The sequence below is a fragment of the Teleopsis dalmanni genome, chromosome 2 (genome assembly GCF_002237135.1).
Source record: "Teleopsis dalmanni isolate 2A chromosome 2, ASM223713v2, whole genome shotgun sequence".
In the NCBI taxonomy this organism is placed as follows: Eukaryota; Metazoa; Arthropoda; class Insecta; order Diptera; family Diopsidae; genus Teleopsis; species Teleopsis dalmanni.
Window position 1 is genome coordinate 232,286,915 of NC_051847.1, and position 7,508 is coordinate 232,294,422.

At 27.0% G+C, this 7,508-nt stretch overlaps 1 protein-coding gene across 1 annotated transcript in view; it reads right to left on the reverse strand.

Moving 5' to 3' along the window:
- The window catches only part of LOC119676952 (neuronal PAS domain-containing protein 4-like), a 13,408-nt gene that overhangs the window by 2,427 nt on the left and 3,473 nt on the right, over window positions 1-7,508 (reverse strand). The gene's annotated exons all lie outside the window — the stretch shown is intronic.

Consider the following 7,508-nt stretch of genomic DNA (forward strand, 5'->3'; position numbering starts at 1 on the left):
AAACACGCAATCAACTTTCAACTTTCAATTTATCTCAACGTAGAATATGATAAAGTATATATCATAAGGAAATATATGACTACAATATATTTGCTGTAATGAGACAAGATTAAAAAAAAAATTTAGACAAAGCATTGTGAACCTATTTTTAACCGAAGCAATTTTTAATTGGAACCTTCGATTTAATTAAATTAAGTGTAATTGAACTTTTTAAACTTTTTTTAATAATTTTTTTGACTCTTAAGGTTCACATTTTACAAAAATGATTGAACACTCTCCACTGGCAACAGAGCCTTATTAAATATGACGAGCTTATAATGTTTACAAATTACGATATATCAATAGTAGTATCAGTAATTATATTAACTTCCAGAAAGAATGAAGCTGATAAATCATAATAAACAGAATACACGTACAGAAGACTTGTTTAAAAAAACAGTGTAGTTGCACACATATATCATGGTTAGAAAAATCCTTAGTAAGGCACACAAACATTAATTTAGAGCAGGGCTGTTCAAACCATATGCGAGCGCGTTCAATACAAATCACTGTATAGGTTGGGGAACCGCAGAAACAAATACATACGTTCATAGTTGTTTCCGACAAAAAAAAAAAGGGTTTTAATGTTATATATAGTTTTATTAATCAATTAAATTCATTTTTTTGGTATATCATAAAAATAAAATAATGTAGTTTTTCCAGTACACCAAAAGAAAATTTGCGTAACTATAGTAGATTAAAAACATGACGCGGACCACATATGGAAATTTCTAAATATTGGATAAAACATATTGGATTAAAGACTAAAAACTAAAAATGTCGCGAATAAGCAGAATATAAATAAAAAGACACCCCCAATTGTTTATTAAAGTGATTCAGTATTCAACACATTTTTATTACAAATGTGAACTTATATAGAAATATTATGTTTTAATAAAATACAATTAAAAAGCAGTTCTGTGCCTTTTAGCAGCACTTAAATATACTTTGCAACACTGTAAAATACTTTGAAAAAATATAACAACATAAAATACAAACAACAAAATCTTTCTGAAGATGAACTCCATATATATTATCGGACCTATTCTGTGCACTTTATAAACTTGTCAAACATTGACTGCTGTAAAAGTTTTGGTATTCTGTGACATAAATAAAAAGCTCTTTAGTTGTCAATACTACAAATGCTGTTGACAACTATAAAAATATGCTCTTATTAAGCATTTTTTATTTTGTGCATGCATGACAAATATTCTTAACTAAAATATACACTCTTTACAAGCATATTTTTTATTGTTATTTGAATCCATGAAAAATGCTTTGGCAACTTAAAATATGTGCTCTTTACAAGCATTTTTTACGAACACTTACGAACACTTACGAACAGTTTTCTATACAAAACACTTTACACCATAGTGTGGTGAGAAGCACTAGGTACTTGAGCTTTGAAATTTGTCAAGATGTGTCCAGAATACCAAAAAGCTTTCTGCTTTATAAAAATCAAAAATTTTATTAAAGAATTTGACAAATCTGTCAAGTGCACAGAATAGGTCAAGTGCACAGAATATCTAAATAATTTCATTTATTTAGAATTATACGTTTTAATTCTAAAATAACGCTAGTATATATAAATTATTCTTATTAGTTTCTTTGTTCCTCTCACAAAATTATATATATTTGTCTGTGATTAGACACTTAGTACTATTTTTATATTAATATTACATGTCATATATTGCATTATTGTTATAATAAAATAAATTTCTAAATATATTATTGTGATATATTACATTATTATAATTTTATTAAGTTCCCTATTTGTATATTAAGTGTAAAATAAATATAGATAATCGGAACGAAACATATAAAAATGTTGAATGCAGATGAAAATAACCAGTATCTTAGTGTACATTTTACTAACACCCAATAAAATATAGTAGCTCACTATGGGAGCTAATTCCTGTCCATGTTATCCAATTGCTTAATTGCAATAGCTTAATAGTGCATTGTGCATAAAGATAAATGCAAATAAAGTTAATTAAATAAAAAATAATAATAGTAAGAAGTATTGATAACTAATATAGTGAATCCGTTCAAATTATAAAATATAATATAACTATTAACCAGCCAATTAAAAATCTCAATTGCAAACTTTTCAAAGGCAATAAAAAAATACAAATGTCAAGGAAATTTTAATATACATGCTTTCTTTAAATGTATATTTAAAACTGCTTAACTAATTTATAAATTAACTAAAAAAAACTATTTGCTGATAAGAGTTTTATTGATTTTCGCACCACAACCTTATGTTATTTGCACAAAATACTTGAAAATTGCTCCCAACCAAGAACTATGTGGTTTCCATCACTCTTTCTTATGTGCTCGCACATTGTGAATTTCATGCAATTTTGCTTCAAGTTAAAATTGTTACTCATTCGATACGTTGTACTCCATGTACTCAAGTGTCCTAAAAGTTTGAATTTCAATTAAATTCCTAAAGAACTACAATAAAAATTCATTCATGCAACATTTTTGCAATGACTTAACTTTTGTTTTTGTGGTTTCACGGTTTTATTTATCTTGAGAGTTTGTTGCCTACATAATTTTTGTTTACTTGTAAACTCTTCGCTTGTCTTCGGTTATCTCCTCTTTGTCTCAAGCAAAATTTATTTTAATTTACCAGTAAATCAATTATTTTAATTATTCGAAATTTTCATGGTCTTTGTTTGCCTTAACCAACCATTCCGATATACAACACTCATACTTCGAATTTCGCATAAAATATTGCCATTTTATTTTGTGGGTTTTTTATGGTTGATATCCTGGCGAGATTAGTATTGGCCATAATAAAATGTTGAGGGTGTTAATAGGTTGTCCAGGAATTAAAATTGGTATGACTGTTGTTTGCTGGCCTCATGAGCTGCTGTCAATTGTAATTGTTAATAATTGTTAACTGTGATTTACAGAATTATCATATAAAATTTGTTTTTGATTATTATTTATTTTGTTTCGTTTTTTTTTTTTGTATTTACTATAGATAGCAAACAATTGCTTTTAATTGTGCCTTTTATTTACAATTTAATTGAGCAAAAATAATTTGAAATTATACGTGGTTTATATAATTGAATATATTTTTTTTTTTTGTGCTATAGCAAAAATCTTTTTTGGAAATCTGTAAAATATTTATGAAAAATGAATCAGTAATTAAAGTCATTAAAACAGAAATGATTTGTAATTATAAAAGTTCCAAGAAAATTCTGCAAAAATTACAGTTTAAACTGCAATTTCAACAAATAAATACAACACAATAATAAAAGATTATTAAAACCTAAAGTATGATTAATATGACATCATTACTTTTTTAAAAACTGAAACGGTTCTTGAGCTACTTAATATAACAAAAAAAACTAATTAAAATCAAAACCCTGGAGAGGTCGATATGCGATCATCGATGGGAAAGTCTTGCAACATGTGAAACGAGCAGTACATTATGGGCAGGAAACAATCTTAAGCAGACATCATTGCTGATAAGATTAAATAAAATATTTTCTATTTCTGATTCTGTTTTTAGACTGAAGGTTGAACCAGCCAGAAGTGAATAGATCTTTTCCTCATTTTCATTCTTCATACCCTCTGCTACAAACCAGAGAACAGTGACAGCAGGTATGTAAACTACTAACCTCACACTAACAACCTACAGAGATTTCGAAGCCGCAAATATACAGAATTGAACTTAGCTTGTGCGCTCTCAAACAACCAATCAAATAACGAAGATTTAGCATTAAAATGGTGCAAAGCGCTTATTGGACTTATGGCTTGAGTAAGCTCTTCAACCAACTAACCAAACAAGAGCACTACGCAATATTTAAAGTTGAAAAGTATTTTAAAAAATTCAAAATCAGTCTTTATTGATACAGACGTCTGTCGATTACAATTTAATAAAAAATGTTGACTGCATACAATAAATTTTTTTTAAAAAGATGACTAAGCGCCTTATTATCAATTAATTATGAATTCTATGGTAAAGAAATATGTGGTAAGATTGTAAATATATGGGCTCTAAAATGTTATCATCTTACATTAATAATATAATCTAAATGATCTTGTACTCTATATCTCCCATTTTGCTCTATTTTCGGGCATACTTTTTTAGTTTCGTAATCTTATTCCATTTTAGCACTGGTTATTTTTCCAATGATAAGATCCCTTTGATATTGTATTCGAAAATATTTCAAGGCTCGTATAGGTCAAACAACTTAGCAGTAACAATCATTTACTTTGTTATATATATCCCCAGATAATTGAAATGTTCCACTACTTCAAACTTATATTCTCCCACTTCAAAGTTCTGCGTACTGTTGTTTTTCAATTATACCATATTTTTTATTTTATATTTAGTATACAAAAACCGAACAAATCTACGTGTTATTCGTATGTTCATAAAATATTTTTTATCGCACTTTTAAAGTAAGAAAAGGGAAATATTATATAGAAAAACATTTATCTCTTCCGATCAATTAATTTATGTTTCTATAGGTTATAAAATACATATATTATCATACGGAAGAGGCATTTGTTAAAAATAAATGTTGTTGGAATATCTTTTCCACAGGTTAATAATACTAATAACACTAACAATAACTAATTATTAATATGAAAAACACATCTTGTGTAAATAAAATCATTAACGATCAACTGAAATGTAAAAGCCTCTTACAGTCAATAAAAACTAAATAAGCTAAACAACGCTTAAAACGATCAGTACAAAATTAATCTCTAATCGATATCTAACTTATTCTGATCACTTAGCAAGTTACCTTGGATTAACTTATTGTAAAAAGCAATGTAAACGGAAGTAGAAAACGAAAAAGATGGCTGACAAACAATGAACGAAGCATCGAATGCAGTGCAAGATCGCATAAAATGGCCCACAGTATTAAATAAAATGTATTTATAATGCGTGACTAGACTTGTAAGCAGTAGTTTCTCAACAGTTTCTCGAACTACTCATCAGTGAAAACAAAATATACTTTAAGCAAAATGAAATCAACAGGATGACTTTAGCACTACCCATCAGTGTCTGTTTCTGCTTTTTAAAGTAAGATTAAGGAATCTGCTTACATAATTGCTTATTACGGTAAACAGAAAGGCATCACCCGATCAAGCAAGACAACTAACTAACTAACTAATCCATAACGAACAGTCATACGCTGTAAATAAAATATATCTGTCAGTAATACAAAATTTTGATTATTAGTTTTAATTTCTCCTAGAAAAAATTATGATATAATTCAAATTTCTATTCTACGACAAAAAAATAAATCTGTATTCAAATTGAAACAAAGGCAATAGTAAGATAATCTGAAGACCACAGATAGTTTTTCTTCAGACAATTAAGAAGAAATATAATATATGAGTCTACTATTTACAAAGCGACTGACTTCTTGTAAAAATCACGGTATTTGTGCTCGTTCAAAATTCCACATCCATGTTTTTTATAATATTTTATATATTTTTAATTTATAATAAAATTATATTTATTATAATACATAATAAATATAATAATAACAATATATAATACATATAATAATAACAATATATAATACATATATATTATTATAACATATAATAATAACATATAATAATAATATGTAATAATAATATATTTATATATTTAGATCGCAGATTTTTTTTCTGCTTTTTTTGTTTTTTTATTTTTGTTTGTTTTTTACTTATTTACTTATTTTTTTATTTATTATCATAATATATGTAGGTTGCAGGGTTTTTCTTGTTTAAAAATCCCCGTACATGTTTTTTCTTACTTTGTTATATATTTTTATATTTTAATAATAATTATATATTTTCAGTATAAAATTTTTCTCTTATTATTTTCTGAATAAATAAACTATCTTTCAACTTAATTACGCTACTGTATATTGCTATTTGTTTTTTTGAATTCCAACCCAAGAAAATATTTTCATATCATTTGTATAATTTAATTGAATTTCATGTTAAAAGCATTAAATTGGCATGTTTAGAAAGAATTTTATTTTCTCACAAAATATAATAAAATTTAAAACAAAATTTAGCAGATTTTTAGCATAACTCAGGAAATTAGGGTCATCCCGCCAGGAAAATAAAAAAAAACCCTTATCAATACAAATTTGATTACATTTCACATAATATAAAGAGGAGCACAGATACAAATAATAGCGTAGGATACCACAGTAAACAAAAACAAAACCAACAACAACAACAATAACAACCACCACAACAAAAAGTAAAAATACTAAATTCACATTTGTTGGAACATGTTTTGAGGTTAACGAAAGGACAGACATGGTTTGGTTACCAAATCAAATTGAATGTAAAAAAGGATTTTATATAAGATACAAGATACAAATATATTGAAGTGAAAAAATGCCAAAAAATCAAGCCAAAATATAGTTGAAAAAACAAAAACAAAAAATGTCTAAAAACAAATTCAATGTAGCTAATTTGTATGAAAATGAGTATTAAGCAAAAAAGGGTAGCAGGGATTTACACATGCTTATATAGTTCCACAGTCGAGAAGTTATAGTTATAGTAACAATTTTGTGCAAATTTTTGTTTTGTCATATTATTTGTTTCCCTTTCAGCCTAGGCTATGGAATGCCATAGGCAATTTTCCTTTTACGTCCGCTCATAGTTTCGTAGTTGAGAAATTGACGAGGGCAAAATGTTAAAATGAAAACACTATTAACATGATGAGAGAGAAATGAATTTAAAGTGCACTTTTAAGATAAATAAATTAAAAACAAAGTTTTGCTAAATACGTAAAAGTGGACTACTTTCTATTTTTAAAGGTTTTCCTTTTCTCCCCCTTTCATTTCGTACATCTCGTGCATCTCGTACATACACACACTAAAATCTGTATTTCTCTATGAAGAGCCTCTATATATAGTAAACCTAAATTTAAAATAAAAAGTTGGGATAAGTTGAATATTGTACACATAATCATGAAGTTGCATTATAATAATGAACTCAATGTTTAACATAATTAACTACACGAGTTAATGATGACGACTTGTTGATGTCTATAGATGCGTAAATTAGCATATAAAACCAAGAAAAAAAAAATTAAGTGCATTTTAAGTTAATTCGCTTTTATTTACCAGAAAACGAGCATGAATATGAGAAAATGTGAATGGAAAAAAATTATTATTATTATGTGCAGTGAAATTGAAGACTGCAAATTTGCTCATGCAATTTTAAAGCGTAAAACTTCACTTTAAATTTACAACTTCACTTCATTTTAAGTTGTAATAAAATATTTTTTTCCGGTTATTACAAAGTGATTTTCCATTTCCCCGACCCATTTCCCATCACATTTATGAATCAAACTCTTTGCCCTCTGGCATAAATGTAATTAAGTGCATCCCAAATATGCATTTGTACGCAGCAATGCAGCAATGCAGCGCAGCAGTGCATCAATTTTTTGTTTTTTTCTGGATAACATAAAAATAATAGCAACA